Source organism: Euprymna scolopes, chromosome 20 (genome assembly GCF_053919585.1).
Source record: "Euprymna scolopes isolate OS-2025 chromosome 20, ASM5391958v1, whole genome shotgun sequence".
In the NCBI taxonomy this organism is placed as follows: Eukaryota; Metazoa; Mollusca; class Cephalopoda; order Sepiida; family Sepiolidae; genus Euprymna; species Euprymna scolopes.
In genome coordinates this window covers 18,873,525-18,900,130 of record NC_136501.1, presented here as the reverse complement: position 1 = coordinate 18,900,130, position 26,606 = coordinate 18,873,525, and the positions used below count along the sequence as shown (strand labels likewise).

Sequence of the window (26,606 nt, the reverse complement as noted above, 5' to 3'; positions counted from 1 at the left end):
TGAATCATGTTTCTATTTATTGCCTATCGATATCTGTAGATTTGCAGAAATACTGGAAATCCTACCTATTGAACTGAAGAATTCTTTTTATTAAAATTGCTCCAGACAAGGTAGGAAGCCACTTGATGTAAGAATGTAAAGCAAAAAAAATAAATACTATTTCAAGTAGTATTCAAGGAATAGATTCTGACTCCTTGTCAAAAACGTCGCTCATGGAATGTGAGGGCTAAATGACAACATAAGGAAAGTATATACATTCTTTGACTGATGGTGTTAAAAAATGGCCATTCAACACATATGGAGAAGGTACCAGCTGTGTTGAATAATTACTGAAGAACAGATATTCTTTAGTTCAATGGGTAGTATTTCCATGAAACCGTTGGTATCAATGACTGATCAGATTAGTCTATAGTCTTAAGATTGCCATTATAATCTTGAGTGTTATTTGTACAACATTTAGGTCAATGTAACTTTTCACCCTCTTTCAGGTGTATCTTGTCGAACTCTGGAATCTTTCTGTCAAACTTAGAAATCTGCATGGAATTGTGAACAGAACTTTTTATTTAATGCATGGGGGTAGCATGTTCTTGTTTCATCAGCCATGACTGGGTAAAGTTCTATGTAATTCGCAATTGCGTATCACAACGACCTGGTAAAATTCAGTTGTAAAAGCAACTTTTTTTTTAGCGGTAGAAGGTATAATCCTCAGTGTAGGCAACATCGAAAATGCAATTGCGAATTACTTCGTCTACCCAATCATGGTTGATGGAGTAAGAGCATGCTACCCCCGTGGATCAAATAAAATGTTCTATTCAAAATTCTCGGTAAATTCCAGATTTTGATAGAAAGATTTCAGATTTTGACAGAAAGATTCCCGAATTTGACGTGATATAGCTGGAGAAGGTTTGAGGTTATAGTTGCTGAGACATCATGCAAATAACACTCAAAAGTAGAACAGTAGTCTGAAGAATCGAAATAACACGAAAATTAATTTATTTGTGCTTTTCTCACTTGCTTATGTAACTTTAATCTTTTTTGCTTTTTTCAACTAATCACTACCAACTTTTAATCAATTTGAATCCTTGTTTTTCTCTCCCAGGTAGCTACCAGAATTTTGTTTCATTTAATGCTTTTCTGTGTAAACTTTTTCTTTGAGTGCATCTGGTCACTTATCTACTTTATAAACTGATCTAAAAATTTTATTTTGGTTTATAAAAAAAAACCCAGAAAAAGTCTTACCTTATTTTGTAAAAGGTTTACTTGGTTTGTGAAAAAGCGGCTTTATTTAATTCTGTTAAGGCCTTGTCTTGCTTTGTGAAATAAAAGAAACCTTATGTCATTCTGTAAAGGCCTTACATTGGTTTGTGAAAAAAGAAGCCTTAAAGGCTTACCTGGTTTATGAAAAAGCGGCTTGACCTCATTTTGTAACAGTCTTAACTGTTTTATGAAAAAAAAAAAACCTTACCTCACATTGGTTTGTGAATGGTTTTGTTTATAATGGAAAAAACCTAACACCCCTCTAACAATAAATGGTTAGAGACCGTAAGAAAGCTAGAAAAAGGAGAGTTTGATAAAGACAGGCGAAGATGAAAGCCAGTAACTCCATGCATGTGTTAGTGGACCGATCTTTCAACCTTACTCAGCGACCTATAATCTATCGATCATATATATATTCGCCTTAAGTAATCCAATTTACTAAATTTTCATTACTAACAATAATTACGACATTGTCCCATTGACAACTGTACGCTTATTGACCCCCTTATCCTCGAGTGGCCTCCAGGCCTTGATAAGTGATGACTCCTTTGTAAAAAGAATATATATGTATATATATATATATATATATATATATAATAAAATAAAAATTACAATTAAATTTACCAAAATGATCCAAGATGGTAAAACTAAAGTATATTATAACTATTAAAGAATTAATATTTATAAAGTAATCTCAACCAGATGTAAAAGCTCGATAAAATCAAATAGGAGATAGAGCTTATAATAAGAGCAAACAGTTAATAAAACATGTAAAAAAAAACACTTTGAAAAAGAGTTAAAAACATATTTAATCTGGAAAAGAAATACTTGATAAGTGGATAGTCCTTAATCCGCGGAGTCCCGAAAAAACACCCTCCTTCTCATCAGAGGGTAGGAACTAGCAAAATGCGGGATTGAATTTTGCATACAAAAGTATTTGATGAAACTTCAAGTAAGTAAAAGATCTTACTTGATAACAAAAAGTGAAGCAGAAGGAATATGGTGAAGAAAAAGGTGATTACACGTGAATGGATAGTCTGGTGAAAGGTAAATTATCCAATGACGGTAAAATCCAAAAATAATCCAGGAGTTCAAAGAAACAGAAGTGAAAAAAAAAAAAATGAGCTAATAATGCCACAAAAATGTAATTGATTTTGTCACAAGATTTGATTTTTCAAATCGATTTAGCACAAAGACCTTACCTGGCAGAGAGAAACGGATGCTGTTTCTGATTCAGCAGTGCAAAAATGCTCTATAAATCAGTTGTAGAAATCTAGGCAACATTGAAAAACATTTCTGCCAGTTTGAGGAAGTTTCTATTGTTTATCACCTTTCCCAATTCCATGAATATTGGATGTAGAATCACAACCCAGTAGTGCATGGATGAAAAGAATGTTGGAACAGACGACATCTCCCAAAGATTTCCTCATCTCTTTGATGTCCCAGACTTTCACACTTTTTGCACTAGTCTTTGGTTGTCATGCAAAGATGTTGTAACCATCATCTCTATTGGCATGATAACATAGAAGAACCAGTAGGTCAGGGTTATCTGCTATCAAAATGATTTCACCTGTTTGTGCCAGTTCTAGAACAGTTTTAACAATCAATATGTCAGCGTCTCCAGCTGCATGGACTACTTTACAACCTGCTTCCTCCAAACTCTTTCCTAGCAAGTTGATGAACGATTGTTTGTTTTGTTGATTAGCAAGGAAAATATCCTTTCTTAATCTGAACATCATTAAAGGGGTCAGTGACGCATTAACACCAACAGAGCCCATTGCTCGGTGTTGGTGATTCGTGTCTTTAATCGATGGACCACTTTCATACGCATGCTTTTCCATATCTAGTTGTGACATATCTGTGCTATTGGGCACATATTTCATCAAATGTGTGACCTTTTTGCCATGGGAGGCGCTGAAGTAGTGCTCGACGATCTTAGAAATACTGTGGATCTGAAGACTGTGGGCCTGATTGTACAGGGGAAAGTTAGTTCTCATATTGCATCTGCCAAAACCGTTTTTATTTTTGCGTCTCACGATAGTCCGAAATAATCAAAAGATGCAAGTGAGTAACCACAAAGCTCATACTAGAAATGTTCTTGCTGCTGCTGAGTTGAGGGTTCATACGTAGATAGCACACACAGTCTGGAATAGGAGTTGTGGATCAGTTTTGACTGCTTCATCTTTGCTCAATGAAACTTTTGACCCACAATAGATCGAAAATAGAAGAAGACTTATTTATGCATTTCCATTTTGCTTGTACCTGAAGAACATTTCCTTGCAGAGAAGGGTTAGGTAGAGACAATTGGACAGAGCGAGTTGGTCCAGTAAGAGATGATGTTTGAATGACTATCTACGAAACTTAAAGACAAAAAGTGTTGATGTTATTTGTCAACATATATATTAATGGTGATAATCGTGACTCTCTGCACTGATGATTCCCGAAAGGATCAAAAACTAGTGTCTTTAGGTATGAAAAAATTAATTATGTCTGCTCCTTTAAGAACTGTTTGCAGTGTTAAGCACTTTACGTTGAAATGAAATCAGTCGGTCACTGAAGCTCACGTGCACAGATCATGATGTTAAAATCACATAATCACTCTTGGCAATTCTTGAATGACATTTACGATTGATATATAAATGTTAATTGCAACTATATTCTCATCACGGATGGCCGAGTGGTCTGTTCTTTGCTAATGGAGTCAGAAATGACTTTGTGACCGGGTTCGAATCTCGCCACCAGTGGTAATCGTAACTTCCTGCACTGATGATTCCCAAAAGGATGAAACACTAGTGTCTGTAGGTATTAAAAAATAATTATAATTACTAGCAGTTCAGCCCGGCTTTGCTCGGGCCCTATGTACTGTTCATAACTTTATATGCATATATATATATATATATATATATATATATATATATATATATTCAAAATTTTGAATCGTGTCCAGAAACCTACATCTAAAATTTCAAGTGTTTACACTCAAAATTGGCAGAGGAGTTTGGTAGAGTCTGCAAAGATTAACTCTTTCAAATTTGACCTCTTGGCAGCCAAATTTTTCGCCCAAAAACTGATTAAAAAGCTTGCTGCATGTCTGAATACTCTATGTAAAATTTCAAATCTTTAGGCCAGAAATTGGCTGAGTAATTTGATAGAGAGCGCAGAGGTAAAATTTTTAAAAACTTTCTCGCTGTATTTTTCCGGTTGCGATTGCCGGAAATGTCCGAAAGCAATCAGCTTTGATCAATGTGGAAATACCAGACAATTGCTATTCAATTTAGACAATCCCCTTTTTATAGGGAGTTGGTCCCCCCCCCCACAACATCTTGGGAAAATAAAAATAAAAAAAGCGTTCCCGCAGTAAATAAAATACTACCCTGCAGTCAAAGTTGACCTCATTAAAATGTGCACCTGCCAATTCTAAATAGTTAATAAATTCAAACATGTTTCCGTTAGTATTTCGCGGTGGCCCAATGGTTAACGTCGCACATTTTTTTTTTTTTTTTTCACACTTTAATTTCCAACTTTGCCTCAAGGGTTCGGGTTCGGGTTCGATCCTCATACTTAACTACCAAAACTTTTTTTTTTATTTTACCCCCTCTTCCCGAGTTTTGATTTACCCAAAATCACACACACCTCCAAACACCCAAGCAACGCCAGGTACGCCCCGCTAGTGTATATATATATATATATATAAAAAAGATCACTGGTCAAAAGTTTAATTGTCTGTTAATTGGGTTACTGAAAATCTATATATATTTAAATGACTATATAAGTTCAACGAAAATGTGGAGTTAATATGCCATAACGTGAACGAAGGGGATAACTTAAGGAAACGTATATGTGAACATATGTAATATAAATAATAAATTCCCAACAAATAAATTGGATTCCGTGACCAGAAACTGAAACCGTGAAATTTTCAATTTGAAGTTCTACCGAGTGACATATTTGGACATTCTTATAAATAGAGCTCAAAACATTACCATAACAAAATAATTATAGCTTTAATGTGACGTCGTAAATTTATGATTTGAGCTGCATTTGAAATATGAATTCGAACAAACGATATAAAACAAATAAATGAATGGGCAAACATTATTAATAGTGAAAATTACTTTAATAGTACAAAACAATTCGCTTTGCTTTAACTGTATTTAATCGTATATAGTTCTTTTCACAATTACATAATCATTACAACTTAGGAAAAGTATGTGACTGGAGGGGGGGGGAGGCAGAGCATACAAGTGCTAGTTATTTAAAAATTGGAGAATTAATTATGCAATTTAAATTTTAAAATTTCGTAAGACATCCGGTTGACTTTGAAAGTGTAAATCTTTTCTTAAAAGCAATAAAAAGAAAAGAGAAAAAGTTAGGGGTCGGGTAGCAAAGCAAAAATGAAAGTAAAAAAAAAAATTAAAAAAAAAAGCAATGCCGAGTAGGTACTGCTAGCTTATATATATATATATATATATATATATATATATATATATATATATATATATATATATATATATATATATATATATATAATTAAAGATACCACTTTACAAGAAACAGGCTCATATTGTTGCTCATTTTCAAAATGTTAGACTTTTATTGGTAACAGCCTGTGTACAGCTGTTTCGGCCCAATGTTGGTATACAAATGTTCATTAATTATAATTTTGCACAACTGGGCAAACTCATCAGTGCATAGAAAAAAAAACAATTTTCCAACGTTTTCACATCCTACGAACAGGGCCATTTTATTAACATAGCTCGTATTCACTTTTTTTCTTTTCTTTTTTTTTTTTCATTCACAACATATATGTAAAGCGTCAGGCAAACATCATCAACATTTTATAATAAAGTACACTTGCCTTCTGCATACCCTTAAATTACATATAGAAATATATAGTATCCAAATACATATATACTTCATCTTTACCAAGAATATCGGTGTGACTATATATAGCACTGTTCTGTGAGTCATGCGATCTGAAACCTGAATCTCAGTCAACAGTAACTGTCAGATCCAAACATTCCAATCGATGCAACTGCCATGATAGCAATGAAATGATGGAAAATAAATACTATGGGAATGATGAAACGAGCGAAAATCCTGTTTCATTTTTTTTAAAGACAAATGTGAGTTTACATTTTTTTTGTTCTCAAGGGGAAAGAAATTTGTGTGACCCTAGAAACGTTTTCTTATTTCCTTCTAGAGTGCTCACCCTTTATGGGAGCCTGAATAACTAGTCATTTTTTTTTTTAATATCCACATGTTTCATCTTCACCAAAACTCCTCAGTGTGGTTATGTATATCATGGATTGGATGATTTGAACTTTGGATTCCAGTCACCAGAGACTTTCAAGATCCAATCAAGTAGCTACCGCTATTTCAACCAAGTGTAACTTGTTGGTAACTGTCCCTCTCTGGAGATGATGGTGTAGTAATAGAGCTACATAGTTCCGGGCAGGGTGATATGGGAGGATAGCTGTTTCCCATACAGCAGTCCCCCCTCTACATGAAGCCAGAGGATCTCAGGGACAGATATTTGATACAGCTTGGCTCTAACTGCACCACAGGAGTTGCTGGTGATGACAATATAAAGTCAGGCTGCCTTAGGTACTCCGTCTCCAGATTTTTGATTGGGCTTTACACTCTTAGCCTTTCCCCTGATGGGGGTAATCTCACAAGGCAGCGGAGGTTTCAAATCAGAGTTGCCTTCTCCTAGATGAGCTACCATCTAAAGTTGATGAGCCCCACCTGTCTGAAACGACTGGTTTTAAGGCGCCAGTGGATCGCCTTTACCCCTTCTCCCAGTTAGTATAAACAGTTTTGCAGGGCTTAGTAGCTAAACCACACAAGAAGGCCAGGAGTTGGACTGGGTGGTCAGAGGCTATTAAGACGCATTTTTTTTAGAGAGGAGGAGCATATCTCCACTACCACCCTCGGCCCTTGGTCATGGGAACCTTTGAAACCCAAGTGCAACTAAAGATCATAGATCTACAGTGTTGTTTAAAACGATTCAGAAAACTTCTATTTGATTTCCATTCTCTTATTTGTTTCCGTTTCATAGTGTCAATTCTCTAAGACATTTCACAAACAGATTTTTTTTTGTTATTGCAAGATGGAAATAATTGGATCTGATTCTCGCAGACTTATTCTGTTTCATTAAAAACAAATTTTATTGATCTTTATAAATCGTGAAAATATCCGCCATATTGATCGATTGATTCTACCCCTCCCCCCCAAACAAACTGATAACCGTTGTTGCCATCTTAATAGCTTATCGTACAATGGCCGTTTCTCTAATGAGCTTATTTATTTGTTCTGCCATAAGGCTTGGCCATTTATTTTCCTAATGAACCAACTCCTCCTCTTCTCGAGATATATGCAAGCTGCACCTGGCTGATGTTGCCCAGGAGTATTTTTTCTTAAATTTTTGTTTTGTTCATTGTAAAGCTGTGGATGACGTTACAAAATAAGAACTCACCCATTAAACAAGCGAGAGAAGAGGAGGCAGAGATTCTTTATGATGTTTTATCTAGATTACTCTTTGGATCACGGGCCGTCTATGTAGATAGTGACTATATTTATACTAGATCAGAGAAAACTCATTGCTTTTTGTTTTAATTTCTTATTGACCTTTTCTCTTAACTAAGAAAATATTTAGCATTTAAAGAATGTCTTTGTAGGTATGGTCTCAAATAGTAACCTCTTGGGTCCAAGTGGCAATATACCTTGTGTGGAGTGACTAAGGGTAAAAAGAACAACAAAAAAAGCAAGATCCGCAAAGTATTATTAGTATTATAGAGACGTGCTACCAAACTTCTATCTAACTTTATTTTGCATGCAGCACACACATGAACACAATGCACAACACTTTCAGTTTGAGACATATATGGTTATCACCCCTTATTCTCATCAGTTTCATGTTTTAGCCTATAGATGGCGATATCAACTTCCTCTTCCATCTCTCTCTCTCTCTCTCTCTCTCTCTCTTTTCCCTGTGACACTCAACACTGACGGACGGCATTCACAGTCTCTGAGTTTGGTTACACATGCAAACCGACTAGGTAATGAAACGAATTGTTGGCATACCGATACAGCCTTACGAGGTAAGCTAAGCTTTGTAAAAACGATGAACAAGCGAGCTCTACAGTCCCTGAATTAACAAAATATATTAAACTCAGTCCACTCATGATCACAGAAATCAACAAACGCACACACATACATGGCCTTATACATTTTCCACCAAGAAGGTACTGCCTATATAAAAAATGTATGTTTTGTACTCGTTTTAAATAAAATCTATGGCTGTAAATAAATAAACTTGGTATCAATTTTCATTAATTTATGTTGTCGAACATACTACCACAGCAGTACATAGGTAAATATAAACTGACATAGTTATCCGTCATGACCCAGGTAGAATAAAAGTTCAAAACATTGTGCGTAATATAACTAGCTAAATGTGATATCCATTTATCAAATGTCAGCTAAATGGTGTTCTTGAGGAATCACCTACTACTTAAGTAGGTACTATACTCGTATACTTGAACTTGAATGGATGCAATGCGAGATAATCACGTTGACACACTGGTGTCTATTAGATCACCAAAGTTAAGCAACGTCCAGCCTGGTCAATACAAAAATGGGTGACCATTTGGGAATTCCAGGTATTGTTTTCAGTCATCTAGCACTACTCTACTGAACTCTAGCAATACTGATTGGGAATTGTGCAACCTATGTCTTAGAATTATTCACACAGCTACCCTTATAGGGGAGGGGTATCCATTGTCTCTTGAAACCGAACAGAGGCATCATCATCACTTAGTTAGTCTTTTTTTATTATTATTATTAAACTGCAAACACACTTTGATTGCAGAAAGGATTGTGAATTTTATTAATGATTCTATGGGTTGTAGTTTTTTCGTTTTTATTTTTTAGGGATCACCCTGCACTTGAACCATTTCATAACTCCTTTTATTACTAGAAAACTTTCATGGCAGCTTAAGTTTCTAAACTCTGGTCTTTTTTTTTTTACAATGTATGGAGCTAATCTGACTGTCTCTTTTCTGTCAAGAAAAATAAATGCATACTCTAAAGAGATCAGCTCCCCCCCTCACCGCCATCTTTTTAGTTCATCATAAAAACAAGTTCTATTGATCTGTATTTTATTTATTAATTTATTTTTTTTTTAAAGACTTTTTCATTTTGTTGGTTTCATTAATAATCGAAAAGGCAAAACCATTTTCATTTTTCACATGGAATAAGATTTTATCTAATCAGGAAGAATTGTTCACGGGCTTTTAGGCAACTCTTTTCAATCCAAAAATCTAAAAGACACTACCCCCCCTCCCTCATCCGTCCCACCATCTCCAAAATAAAAAGGAAAAGAAAAACGGTAAAATTTATTTACTTTTGCAAATATCATCTCTAATGAATATGGAACTCCATCTTTTTACCATTATTAGATTCTGACCCCCCCCCCCATACCGGTTCCAATGTAGTCAAACCATGCACAAACAATAAGATTCAGATTCTGGGTTTTCCCATCTGCAATATTTCTATATTAATACAATCATGTGGTGCTTGTTTGCATTGGTGATGCTCTAAACCACGCATTTCGGGTGAAAACATTATTACGTACTTACAACAGACGAAATCTGTATAAATTCCAAAAATTACAAAGGATGATCCATTACATCATGTGCTAGAAGTATTTTAAATAAAAAAAGAAATCAGTTGCGGTTACATTCCTAGATAGTGTGTTCAAAGATAGCAGACCCTTGTTTTGTTAAGGGTTTTGTTAGACTGAATTGGTCGTACAACTTTTCCACATTAAAACATACAATAAAACTCAGTAATTCGATAAGTTGTATTTTTTACTTGTAATTATATTTGGGGGGGGGGGCATTTTTCGTTATTACTTATCAAAAACAGTAAAAGTGATTGTATTCTTCTAGTTTAGACGTTCACAGTATATTGATAACTTTGACGTCAGTGTTGCCAATATCCATGCAATATTTGAAAGACACTCTAATCTTTATGACTAACCGTAGAAATCTTAAAAAAAAATATGTTGCTGAGATGTGGTAGACTATCCTTCTGCTCCTCCTACAAAAAGGGAACATGGGTGCTAATGAGTTAAAATAATAATTTGTTGTAAAAAAGAAAAAAAAAGAGGTATAGTTTCACGAAAGAAATCACAACAGAAATGAGAACAAAAGTATTGAATTGGTAGAAAAAAGAGGAAAGTTCCGTGGCTCAGTTTGTGGAACTGGATGTGGTGCAACTTAATTGGTGTTATCATACTTTTTTTCTTTTTTTTCCCCATTTTCACCCCCAAAAAGGCACAGTGCCACTTTGATACAACTGGGACATAAGTTGAAGGGGTACTCTGTGAGGAGTTGAGCAGCAAGATGTCTATTTACATTACACTTGAACTTCTGCATGTCAGTACAGTTAGGGAAGCAGGAACTCGGAAGGGAATTCCAAAGTCTAGCAGTCCTAGGGAAGAAACTATTAGAATATGAAAGCACATGAAAGATAAGAGGAAATACTTTTTCCGTTGTGATAGGAAGACGAGTTTTTTTATGAGGAGAAACCAGAGATTGGAACTTAGTCGAGCTTCTTCCATGCATATAAATTAAAAATACTCCAAATATTCTCTGTAAACGAAATCTCTGTATGAATCAAACATTTATTATACACACTATTTGGATTCTTCCAACCATTGTTCCCATCTTGAATGCTATTTTGACGATGATTTGACCGATTATAATCTTTGATCTTATTCGGCTGTATTTTGTCGAAGTCCCACACAAAATTTCAAATGGAATCTTTTATTTAATTCATGAGGGTAGTATGCTCTCATTCCATCAGCCATGACTGAGTAGAAGTCTTAAATAATTTGCAATTGTATTTTGAGTGGCGTAATGGATAAAGTACTTGGTGAAATTCAGTTGTAAAGTTACAGTCTTCTGGAGGTTGAAGGTCCAGTCCTCAGTACGAGTGACACTCAAATACAATTGCAAATTACTTAGGACTTCTACACAGTCATAGCTAAGGGAGCAAGATCGTGATACTCCCGTGAATTAAATAAAACATTCCATTAGAAATTCTGAGCAGATTTCAGAGTTTGACAAAATACATTTAAAGAAGATCGGAGGTTTCATCTCCCAAAACTTTGTTCATTAAAATAAATGTACTGTACTTTGGGGTAATTGTGCCAAATCTGGGGATAATTGTGCCAACTAAAAAAAAAAAGTGCTCTTTATATGCTTGCTTGCAAAAAGAGCACTTTTAGCTAGTTGACGCGATTACCCCGAACTTGGCGCAATTACCCCAAAAGTACAGTATGTATTTTATTTTTGTTAAAGGATGTTTATAAGAACGGATGGAACTAAAAAAAATGTTTGCGCTGAATATTTTGCTGATATTAAAATTTGCATTAGCTTGCAGCTAATGATTCGAAAGCGGGAGACGAGGTTTGTTTTAAAAGAAAATGAAAAATCCGCACGATTTATTATAAAGTATTTGCGTGGTCTCACTTTATAATATTAGATCTGATGCACATCGAGCCATATCCCGCGGATAGGAACTCATCCTGCGTAAAACGTCGATGGGAAGAATAGGACGATCTCCTGTGTGTGCTATGACGTCAAAAAATGAAGCAAGTTTCATATATTGATTTTTTATATATTTGATATAAATTCAAGCGATAACAAATATCAAGATATTCACTTTGTAACATGTAAATGTATTAGAGTAAAAAATATTGACATAAAATCAACAAAATATAACATTCATTTTCTAATTATACTTTTTAATAAAAGTATACAAAATGAAATATCAATTAATGTTGATGGCGTAAAAATCATGAAAAGTTCAAAAACACCTTTTAAAAATGTGCTGTACTTTGTTTAAAGCAATACATAAATACATAAATAAATACATGCATACAATTGTACACAAGATGTTACCAATAAAAGGCCAGCAATTTGAAAATGAGTAACTACTTGAGTGTCTGTTCCGTCTAACGTGGTATCCTTAAGAAAATACTTATAGCTCTAATACCACAATATTCAGCTATTTAAAAGAGAACTTTGTTATTTATGTCATTACTATCTCAGGTAGTTAAACTGCATATAAACATATGTTGTATATATATATTAGTAGTTCAGCCGAGCTTTGCTCGGGCCCTATGTTCATAACTGTTCATAACTTTGTGCATATATATATATATATATATATATATATATATATACACACACACATACACACACACATATATATATATATATATATATATATATATATACACATACATACTAACTGTTCATTTCGTCTGCCATGAGATTAACAAAACCCTGCCGTGTCGACACCAGCTTAAGTCTCTCGCCGCCACTCATCCCTCTCACACAGCTTGTGTTTTTTCTTCTGCTCCTCACCACGTGGTGCATTTTTTCTTTTTTTTTTTCTTTTTCTTCTAACACAAGCCCACACACACACACACTTGCCAGCTCAAAACGGCTGCTACTTCTGCTAATACCTTTGCTAGTCATCCATCCTTTGTCTGCTGCTGCTGCTGCTGCTGCTATGTCCACACGCACTCAACATACTCTGTTACAGTGGGGGAGGAGCAATACCGCATCCTTCCCTATTAAATTAGAAGTCTTGATGGCGATGGGTATAACCATATTTTTTTCATTAATTGGTCTCCCCACAAAAGGAGGGTGGACCTGTAAATTCACCCTTGTCTATTCGTCTGTCTGCACTTTGCTCAATAACTATTCCTTGGAATTTTTTAAAATTTTGCACAAACATTAAACATGATATGAGTAAAACAGTAAGAACGGATTTTCAGGAAAACAGGAAAAACTCCGGGTCCCCCCCCCCAGTGGTGCCTTTCGGGTTAAAATGGCTAAAAGTGACACTTTTGTGCTTATTAAAAAAAATCGATGTCTTGGATTTTTATAAAACTTTTTGAAAATTTGTAACTAACTGATTTCTATATAATTTTGTTTGTCTATATGTCAAGATAACTCTTGGATGTACCCCAGGAGCTCTTTTAGGGCTAATAAAACACTATTTTGGGGACTATTTTACCATATTTATCCAAAATTTTCTGTGTATGTCTATTTAGCAGTTTTGCATGGTGCTGAACTCAAATTTATATATGTTAAGAACTTGGGGACTTTTGGGGCTAAATGGGAGGGGGGATTTAATCATTTCTTTTTTTTGCATGGTGCAGGACTCAAATTTACATATGTTAAGGCATAAAACTGCACTGTTTATTTGTTTTCACCAGGATTTGACGTCCCCTGGAGACTTCTAAATGGGTTAGTGGGGGGGGTTGCAAATGCTGAACCTAGTCATTTTTTATGCTTCGTTGACTGTGCACTCACGGGGGACCATGTATGCTTCACTTGTTTTCTGTATTTTTGTTTGCTTCTTTTCTTTCACTGTTTGTGAGACATTGCCTGAAGTTATGAAAGTATTGAAGAAAATTAACAATTTTTGTGAATTTTTGTTGGACACTTTCAAATTACAAAACATTTTTTTGCCATCATTTTCCTTCATTGTCCCTGTTTACTTTTTTCTCAAGAAATTTTGACACAAAAATATTGGTAATGTATTTTCTCCCTTGTGGTTTATGGATTTCATGATTTTTAATCTGTTAACTGTTGTTGTTTTCAATCTGTTTCATGTTTTTCAGTCTATTAATGTTCATGATTTTTAATCTATTAATTTTCATGGTTTTCAATTTATTAATATTCATGGTTTTCAATCTATTAATATTGATGGTTTTCAATCTATTAATTTTCATGGTTTTCAATCTATTAATTTTCATGGTTTTCAATCTATTAATTTTCATGGTTTTCAATCTATTAATTTTCATGGTTTTCAATCTATTGACTGTTATAGTTTTCAATCTATTGACTGTTATAGTTTTCAATCTATTGACTGTTATAGTTTTCAATCTATTAACTGTTGTACCTGAACGGATCTGTTGGTTTATGGATAGTTCAGGCAAGGGCTGGGTCATTGCGCTTGCCATCTTGAAGGCATTCGACACAGTGTGGCATTCTAGCTTTCTACATACTATGGGCAAAAAATACAAGACAATTAACTAGAAATCATTTTTATTAAGATTTTCTATTTGAGTGGAATTGAATTCATATTATTTGGATTCCTCAGACTACTTTGTCAAACTCAAGAAGCTACACATAATTTCTAACAGGACCTTTTATTCAATCCACGGAGGTAGCATGCTCTTGTTTCGTCAGCCATGACTGGATAGAAGTCCTAAGGAATTGGCAATTGTATTTTTTAGTATTGCCTGCACGGAGGCTTAAACCTTCATCCCCAATCCCAGAAGAGTGTAACTTTACAACTGAATTTTAACCAGTATTATATCCACTATGCCATGAGCTACAAGAGCATACCACCTCCGTGGATTAAATAGTTTGGTTTGAAATTCCATGCAGCTTTCTGAGCTCAAAAGAAAGATTCCCGAGTTTGACAAGATACATGCCAAGAAGGTTGGAGGCTACATCGACCGAAACGTTGTGAAAATAACATTCAAGATGAGTACAATAGTTTGAAAAGAATCCAATATGAATAATCTATCCTCATCTCCAAAATTCAGAAATGGAATTTTTGTTTGTTTGTGTGTGTGTGTGTGTGTGTGTGTGTGTGTGTGTGTGTGTGTGTGTGTGTGTGTGTGATATTTGCTTTTTATTTTTTTGTTATTGAATAATTTTTGTTTTTGCTCCATGTTAAAAACCAGTTAGAAACTCCTTCAAGTGTCAAGGCGTACTTGTTTGTATTACTGTATGCTTTGACCTTCATTAATGTTCAAAAATTGTTTGGCTTCCATGACAGAACGCTAATGATGTGTATTGAAGTTGGACGCAGGTTAATCAAAATAGGCTCTCGCAAAACCGAATTGCAATCTATATTAATAAAATTCTAAGACAATTTCACGTGTCTCTGTGTGTGTTGTCTTGCGACTATGAAAATTGAACTCTTTTTTTTATTTACTATTAGTAAAATTGGCATAAAAAAAGGCAATAGAAGAAAAGTTTTAAAATCCTATTTAAAAAAATAATTACGAATTACACCACTATGCATTTTGTAGTTTTTATAAATATAATTATAATTATAAATTAGCCATAATCGTTTATTAATAGTTGGGGAAAAAATACAAGAAAAAACAAAAAAACAAAGAAGAAACTACTCTGTAATTCTTCCTAATTTAAATAAGAATTTGTAAGCATTAGAAAGTCATTTAAACTAGTTTTAAAATTATCAAATCCTCATGTGTTAAGATTGGAAATTTTGCAGACTATTTTAATCCAAGTATTTTATATTATTATTCGTCCCCCGACAAAGGAGGGATTGGACCTAGGAATTTATTCATTCATTTGTTTGCACTTTAAATTGCACCTTGGATTTTTAAGTCATGGTGAAAGTAAATTTTTGCCAGAACGGATTTTCCGGGATAACTCTGGTTACCCACCTAGGGAGCTTTATAGAGGTAAAATGACCCCCAAATCGTTCATTTTGTTCACACTTTTTTCAATAACCATGCCTTGGATTTAAAATATTTTTGCACAAACATTAGTTATGGTGAAAGTAAATTTTTGCCAGGATGGATTTTCCAAGATAACTCTGTTCCCTCACCCCTAGTGGGCATTATAGGGGTAAAATTTCTATCATAGATAAATTAGATGACCCGGGATCCTATGTGTCAGAGTTGCTCTTTTTTTATTATTTGAGTCTCCCCTTACCAAGGCCCAAAGGCCACTTAAAGTTAATGAATGCAAGGTGGTAGTGTAGTAATCGTTTATGGTGTAAATTAGGTAGAATTTGATTATTTATGGGGACGGCTCAACAAGAACTTGTTTGCCTTGGATTTGAAGGCTACCATGTTATATTCAACTCTGAAGCAGGCCAGTGGAACAGTGTACCAAACACGGGCAGTTCTGGGAAAGAAGCTTTGTTCATGGAATCTGTGTTTAGATTTGGGCACAGATGGAGAATGGGGAAACTTATTTATAGTGGTTGTAGCTAGTTGAGTGTTTTTTTTGTGAAAGTTGTGCAGGGGGGGGCATAGACTGGTGTTCAGTTGCACATTTGCCATGAAAATAGCAATAGAGCAAAAACAGACTTGTGACGTCTCTTCTGTGAGAAAAGGTTGCAGGGAAGAGAAAAGGGTATCATCTACAAGATTTCAAAGGTGGTTTGAACTCTATCAAAGCAGAATAGGGCATGCTAAGCAGCTCCTGCCCAGTTGTAGCAACATTTCTCCATTGAACCTGGCTTTTATACAGATAGAGGATAGCATCAGCAGTGAGATACCTGCTGGAGTGGTAGAATGATCCAACCATTTTTCCAGCAATCTTGGCAACAGATTTGATGTATGTGTTCCATTTCAGATCAGTAGTGAGGGTCAATCCCAGAAGCTTGCCAAGACATGGGGCTTCCCCAAGACGAGAGCCATTCATTTTAATTGGGGCATGATAGGGGTCAGAGCGATTATGATGAAAGGAGAGAAGCTTGGTTTTCGATGCATTAAAATTAACCAACCACCTTTTTCCCCTTTGCACCACGTTTTCAAGATCAGAAGAGAAAGAATCAGAAAGACCTTGGTCATTGCTGGCCTTTGAAGTGTAGCCATAGATTGCCGTGTCATCTACATAAATGTCTATGAATGACCTAAGAATGTGATTTGAGAGATTATTGATGAAGTTCAGGAAGAGGGTTGGGCCCAGAATGGAACCCCGAGGACGCCAGTTTTAATACAATGAGTTTCTGATTTCTGCTCATCAACAACTACTCTTATAAGCCTCTCAGAAAGGAAGGATTTAATAACTGAGAGAACATTTCCTGCTATTCCATAGCTGGTGATCTTGTAAAGTAGACCTTCATGCCATACTCTATCAAAAGCCTTTGATATGTCAAGAGTTATTGCTCTAGAGACAAAGCCTCCATTGAGAGATTCACTACTCCTGTGTGATATAACAGTTAGTACATTGGCTGTAGATCTCACAAAATGGAAATTATGTTGCATGTCACCAAGCAGATTATTTTTGCTAAGGTGATTGACCATTTCTCTATTTATCACAGATTCCAGCAACTTGATCATGCTGCACAATAGACTGATTGTTCTGTACTGAGAGGCAGATGACCAATCTCCGAAATTTTTAAATACTGGGCAGATTGATGAAGTTTTCCAAGGTGGTGGGAAACAATTCTCCTTAAGACAACACTTAAACAGTTTTGTAAGTGTGTGAGCTAATTCGGGGTGAAGCTTTTTGAACACTATGAATCAAGGTTTTTGCAACATCACATACAGAAATTTGTATGTCGCTTAGTGTGTTTTCAGTCACAGGAGGGAATACGAAAGGTAGGCAGCCTTGATCGCAAAGGCAGAATTTACTGCAAAGTTCTTGGCAAGGAGTCTTGCTTTATCAGATGCTGACAAGATTACGTCAGGCCCATTGATGATGGTAGGTAGAGAGGACACGCTTCTGTTCAGGACTCTATTTGTTATTCGCCAAAACTGGTGGGAGCCAAACCACTGTTCAGCTACTTTAAATTTGACGCACTGAGCACACAAATTTCTTGCATTTTTTATTATTCTAATGTATGCACATATTCTATGCACATGACGATTTGGGGGTTTAGAGTTTGATGTCAAGTTTGAGTATCCTTTAATCGCAAATTAATCTAGGGAACAGTCGGTCCAATGCCAGTTTCGCTCAGGAACAATAAATAAGGTTTAGGCATCTGTAATTGGATTTCAACCACTGGAAGATTGGAACATAAACCCCTTATGTTAGAGAAGGAAATCTGGTAGTGGCGGGGGGGGGGGGCTGTGTTGGAAGTTGGAGTTCTGTGTTTAATCTTGTTTTGTTTCTTGTGATTTTTCATTTTTTTTTTATGGAGAAATGTGGAAAAGGTCACCAGAGTTGTTAAAGCAGAAAAAAAAAAGAAACGAAGAATGTTTTTTGCAACCATGTAGAGGCTAAGCCACAACATTACCCACTAATATAGCATCGAGAGGCCCTCACCAGAAGATACGGCATAGTCCAGAATCCATTCATGACATGGCAATACAGCAACCCTAGTACTTTGCACCTGTTGATAAGACGGCTTCCTTGAGGCTTAGTCAGGGACCCAAACCTTGGATTATCAGGCAGATAACGTCAACCCAGGTAAAACGTTTCCTTCCAGCATCCTTATTAGTGACATGACCACGAGGATAGAAATAGGAAGAGAAACTAAGGATATCTCTTTGGAACGCTGATGTTTTTAAAGCTAAAACTCTTTCTAACAGTTTGCATTCTGGAGACGGAAGTCTTTTTTCGAGATAAGTAACTTCTATATTAATCTTTTTATCTTTAGATTCAAATATTAACTAAATTTTACTTCAGTATTTAATTTATATCTTTATTTTCCGATTTTTTTATTTTATGCTAGCGTTTTGTCCATAAATGTTGTTTATTACATCTCCCAAGCTGATTGCAAAAATAGATTAGGAAATTATATTCATTTTTAGTTCGTGAGAGGGGAACATATCACCATACTTTCCCTTAAACATTCCAGTTGGACTTTAATTTTTTGTTTTTTTAATGGAGAGTAGAAAACGTGTTGTGAATGTGTTATCGGCAGCTCCCGTTACTCTCGCTTCTCTTTATTTGTCCCTCAGTCCTCATTTTTTAATGAGTGATTTTTCTGACAAAGGGAGAAGAAAAAGCTGTATTCTAGGTTGGCAGTATTTTGCGTGAACAGTTGGCAGAGGTGGCGGAAATTTTCTGTTTCTATGTCTATCCTTGTAGCCATGTCACTAGTAAGGATGCTGGAGGTAAACGTTTTATCTGAGCTGACGTTATCCGCCTGATAGTCAGGGATCCGAACCTTGGATTAACCACAAAGGAGGCTATGCTATCAGCAGGTGCAAAGTACTAGGACTGCTGTATTGCCATTTGGTGAATTGATTCTGAACCATGCAATAGCTTCTGGTGGGGCCTCTCAATGCCATATTAGTGCACAATTTTTATGGCTTTACCTTATCATGTTCTACAAAAAAAAAAAAAAAATTCTTCGTTTCTTTTTCTCTCTGAGTTTCCCCTCTCTGTCCTGCTCTAAGCAAGTCTGATGACCTAGTCCACAAATTCCAAAATTCCATCATAAGTTTCAAGAAAAAATACACAATTAAACCCGGATCTCCAACTTCCAATGTAGACCCCCACTACCATGTCTTTTTCTCCAATATTAGAGGTCTACGTTCTAACCTTCCAGAGGTTGAAACCCAATTACAGGAGACTAAACCTGACCTTTTATTTATAAGCGAAACTGGCATTGGACAGGCTATTTCCTTAGATGAGTTTGTAATTAAAGGATACTCTAATTTAACTTCCAAATCTGACCCCCAAGATCACCATGGGCATGGAATATGTGCCTATATTAAAGATGGCTTTCCATATGGTAGGGATATCTCCAGAGAAGATCCTAGCTTACCCTATATGTGCTTCCGGGTTGCACTTGCTCAAACTACTGCATTTATATTTACTCTCTATCGCCCCCCCCCACAACGGCGGAGTTACTATCTTTAAAAGCATATTTGAGAAAATTGACCAAGTCCTATCTGCTTATTCTTCAGCTAACATTCACGTATGTGGAGACTTCAATGTTCACAACGTGGAATAGTTGACCCACTCAAACAAGACCGATGATGAGGGGAGGTTCTGTCATGATTTCTCCATTGCCTATGACCTCACTCAGATTGTTCACGAACCCACCTGTGTGCCCGACAATGATGGCCAGTATGCGAGTCTACTAGACTTTTTTCTCACAATTTGCCCTGAACTATGTTCAGTTTCTGTTCTGTCTCCTCTTGGATCTTCCGACCACTCTGTTGTATCAATTAAGATAAAAATGAAATATAATAAGTCCCCAGACGTACTTCTCCATCGTACACTATGGCTGACTGGGATAGTTTCCGTATATTTATATCGGATCTACCTTTGTGTTCCATGTTTAAAAAGGATGTGTCCTCTATAGTATTAGACCTGATGGAATGGTTAATTGTAGGTATAGACCGTTTCATACCCTTTAAAAAGTCCCAGCAAAAACCTAACAGCCAGCCATGGTTCTCTCCAGAATGTGCTGCTGCCATTGCACACAGAAATCACTTTTTCCACTGCTTCCAACGTAATAGATGTATGGAAACTAAAGCCACTTTCAGGACTGCCAGCAACCATTGTAAGAAAGTAATAAACGCAAGAGAGTTGTATGCTCAGTCTGTCAAGTCCAAAGTAGCTGAGCAGCGGCTTGGTTCCCACCAGTTTTGGCAAATAGCAAACAGAATGCTCTATCCCAACTATCATCAATGGACCTGAAGTAATCTCGTCAGCATCAGACAAAGCCAAACTTTTTGCCAAGAACTTTGCAGCTAATTCTACCCTTTGCGACCAAGGTCGCCAACCCCCAATATTTCCTCCCGTATCAGAAAACATGCTATGTGATATACATATATCTGTACCTGATGTTGCCAAGCTAATCAAAAACCTTGATTCCAGTAAAGCAATCGGCCCTGACGGTATTCCAATTATAGTATTCAAAAAACTTCAACCAGAACTAGCGCCCATACTTTCAAAACTGTTTAAACGTTGTCTTAAGGAGAATTGCTTCCCATCACCCTGGAAAATCTCATCAGTATGCCCTGTATTTAAGAATTCAGGTGATCGCTCATCCCCCTCTCAGTACAGGCCAATAAGTCTCCTGTGTGTCATAAGTAAGTTGCTGGAATCTGTGTTAAATAGATAACTAATCAACTATCTCAGCAAAAATAACCTTCTTAGTGACACACAATATGGTTTCCGTTCTGCTAGATCTACAGCAGATGCGCTTACAGTTATATCTCATAGGATTAGCGAATCTCTCGACAGAGGCAACCATTCTAGGGCAATTGCTCTTGACATATATAAGGCCTTTGATAGGCTATGGCATGAAGGTTTACTTCACAAGATCTCTAGCTATGGTATAGCTGGAAATGCCTTCCGAATTATTAAATCATTTCTTTCTGACAGGTTCTTATGAGTAGTAGTTGATGGGCAAAAATCAGAAGCCCACAGTATAAATGCTGGTGTTCCTCAGGGGTCAATCCTGGACCCAACTCTTTTCCTGATCTGCATTAATGATCTTCCAAATCACATCCTTACATCATTTGTAGACATTTATGCCAATGACACTAACGTCTATAGTCAGTAAACGACCAAGTTCTATCTGATTCTCTCTCCTCTAATCAATGGGGAAAGGAGTGGCTAGTTACTTTTAATGCATCTTAAACCAAGCTTCTCTCTTTACATCATCAACGTTCTGATCCCCATTTGGCATCAGTTGAAATGAATGGCTCTCGTCTTGAGGAGGCCTCAAGTTTTGACAAGCTTCTGGCCTTGACCTTTACTCCTGATCTTAAATGGAACACATACATCAAATCTGTTGCCAAGGCCGCTGGAAAAATGGTGGGATCTTTCTATCGATCCAGTAGATATCACTGCTGATCCAATTCTCTATCTATATAAGAGCCAGGTACGTCCAAGGATGGAGTACTGTTGCCACATCTGGGCAGGAGCTACTAGAAAGGACATGTCCTGCCTTGATAGAGTTCAAAATAGACTTCGTAGTCTCATAGGAGATATCCTTTTCTCTTCCCTGCAACCTCTATCTCACAGAAGAGATGTTGCAAGTTTGTCTCTGCTGTATCGTTATTTTCATGGAAAGTGTTCGACTGAGCTTCAGTCAATACCCCCCACCCCCCGTGCCAAACTTTCACAAGAAAACACTATCAATAATTCCCCACACTTGTTATCTGTGTTTAAACCTAAACATAGATTCCATGAACAAAGCTTCTTTCTTAGAACTGCACGCCTGTGGAATTGTCTTCCGTTTTCCTGCTTTCCAGCTGACTACAATATGGTTGTCTTCAAGTCTAACGTAAACAAGTTCTTGATGAGCCGTCCCACTTGTTAACAAATTTACCGAATTTCCATTACTAACGATTACTATATTGTCCAATTTCTACTGTACACTCTTTAACCCTTATCCTCGAGTGGCCTCTTGGCCTTGATAAGTGGTGATGCTTATGTTAAAAAAAAAAAAAAAAAAAAATCTCAAGCGACTACTCAAGAAAGCACTGGCAGTCCAGTGTACAACTATTTTCTTCTCCCTTTGTCAGAAACATCGCGCATTGTAAATGAGGACTGATTGACGAAATAGAAGAAGCGAGAGTTATGAGGCTGCCGAAAAAGCATCCATAATTCATTTCTACTCTCCATTGAAAAATTAAAAAAAAATAATAAATAAATACACAACTAGGTATTATACTTAACATAAGTTCAAATAAGCCGTTTTGTTTTGAGGGAAAGAATATCGATAGGTTCACCTTTCACTAAGGATCTTTTAAGGTAAAAAGGCACAAGATGGATAATGAATTTCTGTTTATCAGTTTATATCTATAAGGATTTGAGACCTGGAAGGAACACTACGTTCATATACATAATTTCTAAGGATTTCTGAGGCGGTATTCTTTCTTTCTTTATCGTGAGAAAATTATAATGAGGTTAAAAGTATTAAAAAGAAAAGAATTAGAAGAAAACAGGAGGAATGTCCCTGAAATTACGAAATAATTTTCGTACAAAAATCTGCGACAACAGTCAATTTAAAAAAAGTGGTATCGAAAAATAACGTTTTTACGACTGAAAACAAATACGATTTACATGATCATATCTTGTTTTCAAAACAGTTTTTGGAAAGAACTTTTCTGAAACAGTAAAATTGACAGTTTTGCAGACATGATGACATGTGGTGTGCAAACGAGAGAGAGTGAGGGGGGTGCTAAGGAGCAACTACCCTTACCGTTGAGGTCACATGGTTTGGAGGGTTTCACCTACCTTATTAGGGTGGTCAAAACTTACGCTACCAATTATATAAAAGGATATAGCAGCATTTTTTTTTGGTGGTGGGGGGGGGGACATATAAATATACGGAGCATTAGATTTACAAGGAGGTTAAAAACAAGTAAATAGTATTAAAAAGAAAAGAAAACCGAGGGAATGTCCCTGAAATTAAGAAATGATTTTCGTACAAGGTTCTTAACTTTGGTTGATAATACTGTTAATTAAAATAAATGACGTCATAAAAGATGACTGGTAGCGTTTGGCAAATTTAAAAAAAAATAATAATAAAGCTCATTTTTTGACGTCGTTTATCTTCAAGTAAAAGTGTTTTTCTTGGTGATATTCATTTTTATTTGCATTTCCTTCTCTCTCATTTGTTTGACCCCCCCCCCATTTCCTTCCGCTTTATTTCTCTCTTGTTTCTTTTCTCTCTCTTCTGTTTCCATACTCTCCTTTCTATTGTCCCCCCCTCTCTCTTTTTATTTCCCTCTCTCTTCCGTCTCCTCTCTTTCTTTCCCCCTCCTGGCTTCCGTTTCCCTCCTCCCTGTCTTCCGTTTCTCTTTTTTTCTGTCTTCCGTTTCCCCCTTTCCCCTGTTCTCTTCTTCTCTCTCTCTTCTCTTCTCTTCTCTCTCTCTTCTCTCTCTCTTCTCTCCTCTCTCTCTCTTCTCTTCTCTCTCTCTTCTCTTCTCTCTCTCTTCTCTCTCTCTTCTCTTCTCTCTCTCTTCTCTCTCTCTTCTCTTCTCTCTCTCTTCTCTTCTCTCTCTCTTCTCTTCTCCCTCTCTTCTCTTCTCCCTCTCTTCTCTTCTCCCTCTCTTCTCTTCACCCCTCGCTTTCTACCCCCCTCTCTTTCTACCCCCCTCTCTCTCTTCTCTTTCCATGTCTCCCGCCTCTCTTTCTCTCTCCCTCTCTTCTTTTCGGCATTTTATTATTTACATTTGCCTCCTCCCACTATTTTATCCTATTTATCTTATAGGCACATGCCTTTTAAACTTAACATGTGTTACTCAAACCGCACACACATACACGCCCTTCAATATGCACTGATTACCTGCCCTTGCGGTAATCCTCGTTTTGCCCAACAGGTGGCGTTCTCTACTTCCGTTTCTCTCTCTTTCTTTTTCTCTCGTTTGCCTTCGACATGTCAACACGTTTCTTATTGTCTATGTAAGGGAGATACCTTTAAACAAATTAAAATTTAATGCATTACCTGCTTTTATCAGGTTTTAAAGCAACGTTCATTTTTGCGCATGCGTGACGACTCCTATGATTCTTAAGTTAATTACCAATCCATTGAATTCACTATCCTCTTTGGCCTAATGGTTAGTGAGAAAGATTAAATTACCCTAAGTTTTCAAGTTCGATCCCACTTTTTATCTTTTTTTTTTTTTTTTTAATTATTTTATTTCATCCTTGTGCCAATATTCTTCACCCGGGCAACTCATTTAATTCACTATCCTTTTTTTTTTCACGTTCTTTTCCTCCTTCGCGGTACGGGTTCGAGCCTGCATGCCTACTGCCACATTTTTTTTCTTCAACGCACACCTCCAAACACCCGAGCAACGCCGGGCACCCATGCTAGTTTCAGTTGTAAATTTAATTGCTGAATTTGTCATATTTCATTGTTAATGTCGTTTTTGTCTAGAACTCTGGTGGTTTAATATATTATTAAAGATTTGGTTCTTGTTTGTTATTGTACACACTTGATGACGTCATAAAAGATGAATGCATGTAGTGCATGTAATCAACCCTCACTGGCAAGCTTTCACTTCATACATCATCACACGGGATACACTCTTGATACTTTTCCCTAGTTGACAGCGGTAACGCTCTGCTAGTTAGTAATGACAAAAGTATATTTTACAATGAAGTGGTCATTGTTTCTGATGCTTATCATCCTCCCATGATGGAAAGATTTGACACAAAGTTGGGAAAGTGGGATTTAAGAAGCCTTGGAGGAAAAGTACTCTAAACTGCAAAACGTGCCCGGACAATCTTGCCAGCATTCCTTGATCCGAGGGGAGTTTTTCCCTAGACCCCAAAATCAACAGAGATTAGACTATTCCTGTAATAACCTGTTTTTTGTTGATTGCAGTGTAATGTTGGTTCTGTGCAGTTCTAGGAGGTCTACCCTCTCAGGCTTTGCTATCTCTCTTTAAGAAGAGGTTAGTTTATTGCTTATCGCCTGAGGTGCATCTGCTGGAGGATGCCGATGGGCTGCACAGCCATTTTTGCAGGGTCAGAGTGCGCCTCCTTTCAATCTTACTTTCTAACCCTTGTGTTACATTTCTCGCAGTTAGAGAGGAATAAATACATCGATATGAGTGCCGCAGTCAAATAGCAATAAACTAACCCCTTCTCAAAGGCTGAGAAGACAAAGCCTGGGAAGGTGGACCGCCTAGAACTGAATAGGACCAAGACCATACCTCATCCAACAAGGAACAAAACATATCAACAATTGCCTAAAATTTGGTGGCTTCAGAAAAGTGCTCGTTTGAGCTCCAATCTATGGTCCCCTCCTTTGCCAAACTTTCACAAAAAAATACTGGACTAGCTACAACCACTATGAACAATTTCCCCTACTCTCTATCTGTGGCTAAATGCAGATTCCACGAACTTCCCACCTGTGTAATACTGTTCCACTGGCCTGCTTCCCAGCCAACTACGATATGGTAGCTTTCAAGTCTAATATAAACAGGTTTTTCTTCACCCGTCTCCTTAAATAATCCAAATTCTACCATATGTACCCCATTAACGATTACTGCACTGCCACCTTACATTCATTAATCCTTGTCCTCGAGTGTACTTCGGGCCTGGATAATTGGCTACTCTCTTGTAAAAAAAATATTAAAAAAAAACAAAAAAACTCTTCTTCACGTATGAACATGTTCCAGCTGGCTTCATGGCTGCTGCTGCTGATGATCAAGTGGAGAGACAGTGTCGTCATTATGGTCCACAAGAAAGAAAGGCAAATAGAATCCACATGACTCGGTCAATGGTTATGCGACAAACAATTCGATTGAATTTTTGCTTATTTTCTTTACAAGTCCAGTCATCAATGAAATGGGAAGAGTTGTTGAAGCATGAATAATCTCGCAGTTAATCTTTTGTGGTTCAATATCTTCTCATAGATCGCTAACAGATTAAACGCATTCAAAAAATGTCTCACTTTGCAAATCAATATGCAGAGTCAATCGTGTGGATTTTGTTTGCGAGAAGGCAATTCGCTCAGGATTTTTTTTTTTTTTTTTTTTTTTTTTTTTTTTTCTCAAGAGCATCTTTCCTATGGACATGAAGAGAACATCCTCATCTCAGGAAACTGAATCATATCTTATTATTTTTTCCACATATTTTTATAATTCAGTTGAAGACACATTTACAGTTGTTCTC

General features: G+C 36.5%; 1 protein-coding gene across 10 annotated transcripts in view; it reads left to right on the top strand.

Annotated features, from left to right (window-relative positions):
• LOC145241346 (tubby protein homolog) overlaps positions 1–26,606 on the top strand; it is a 480,960-nt gene that overhangs the window by 210,025 nt on the left and 244,329 nt on the right. The gene's annotated exons all lie outside the window — the stretch shown is intronic.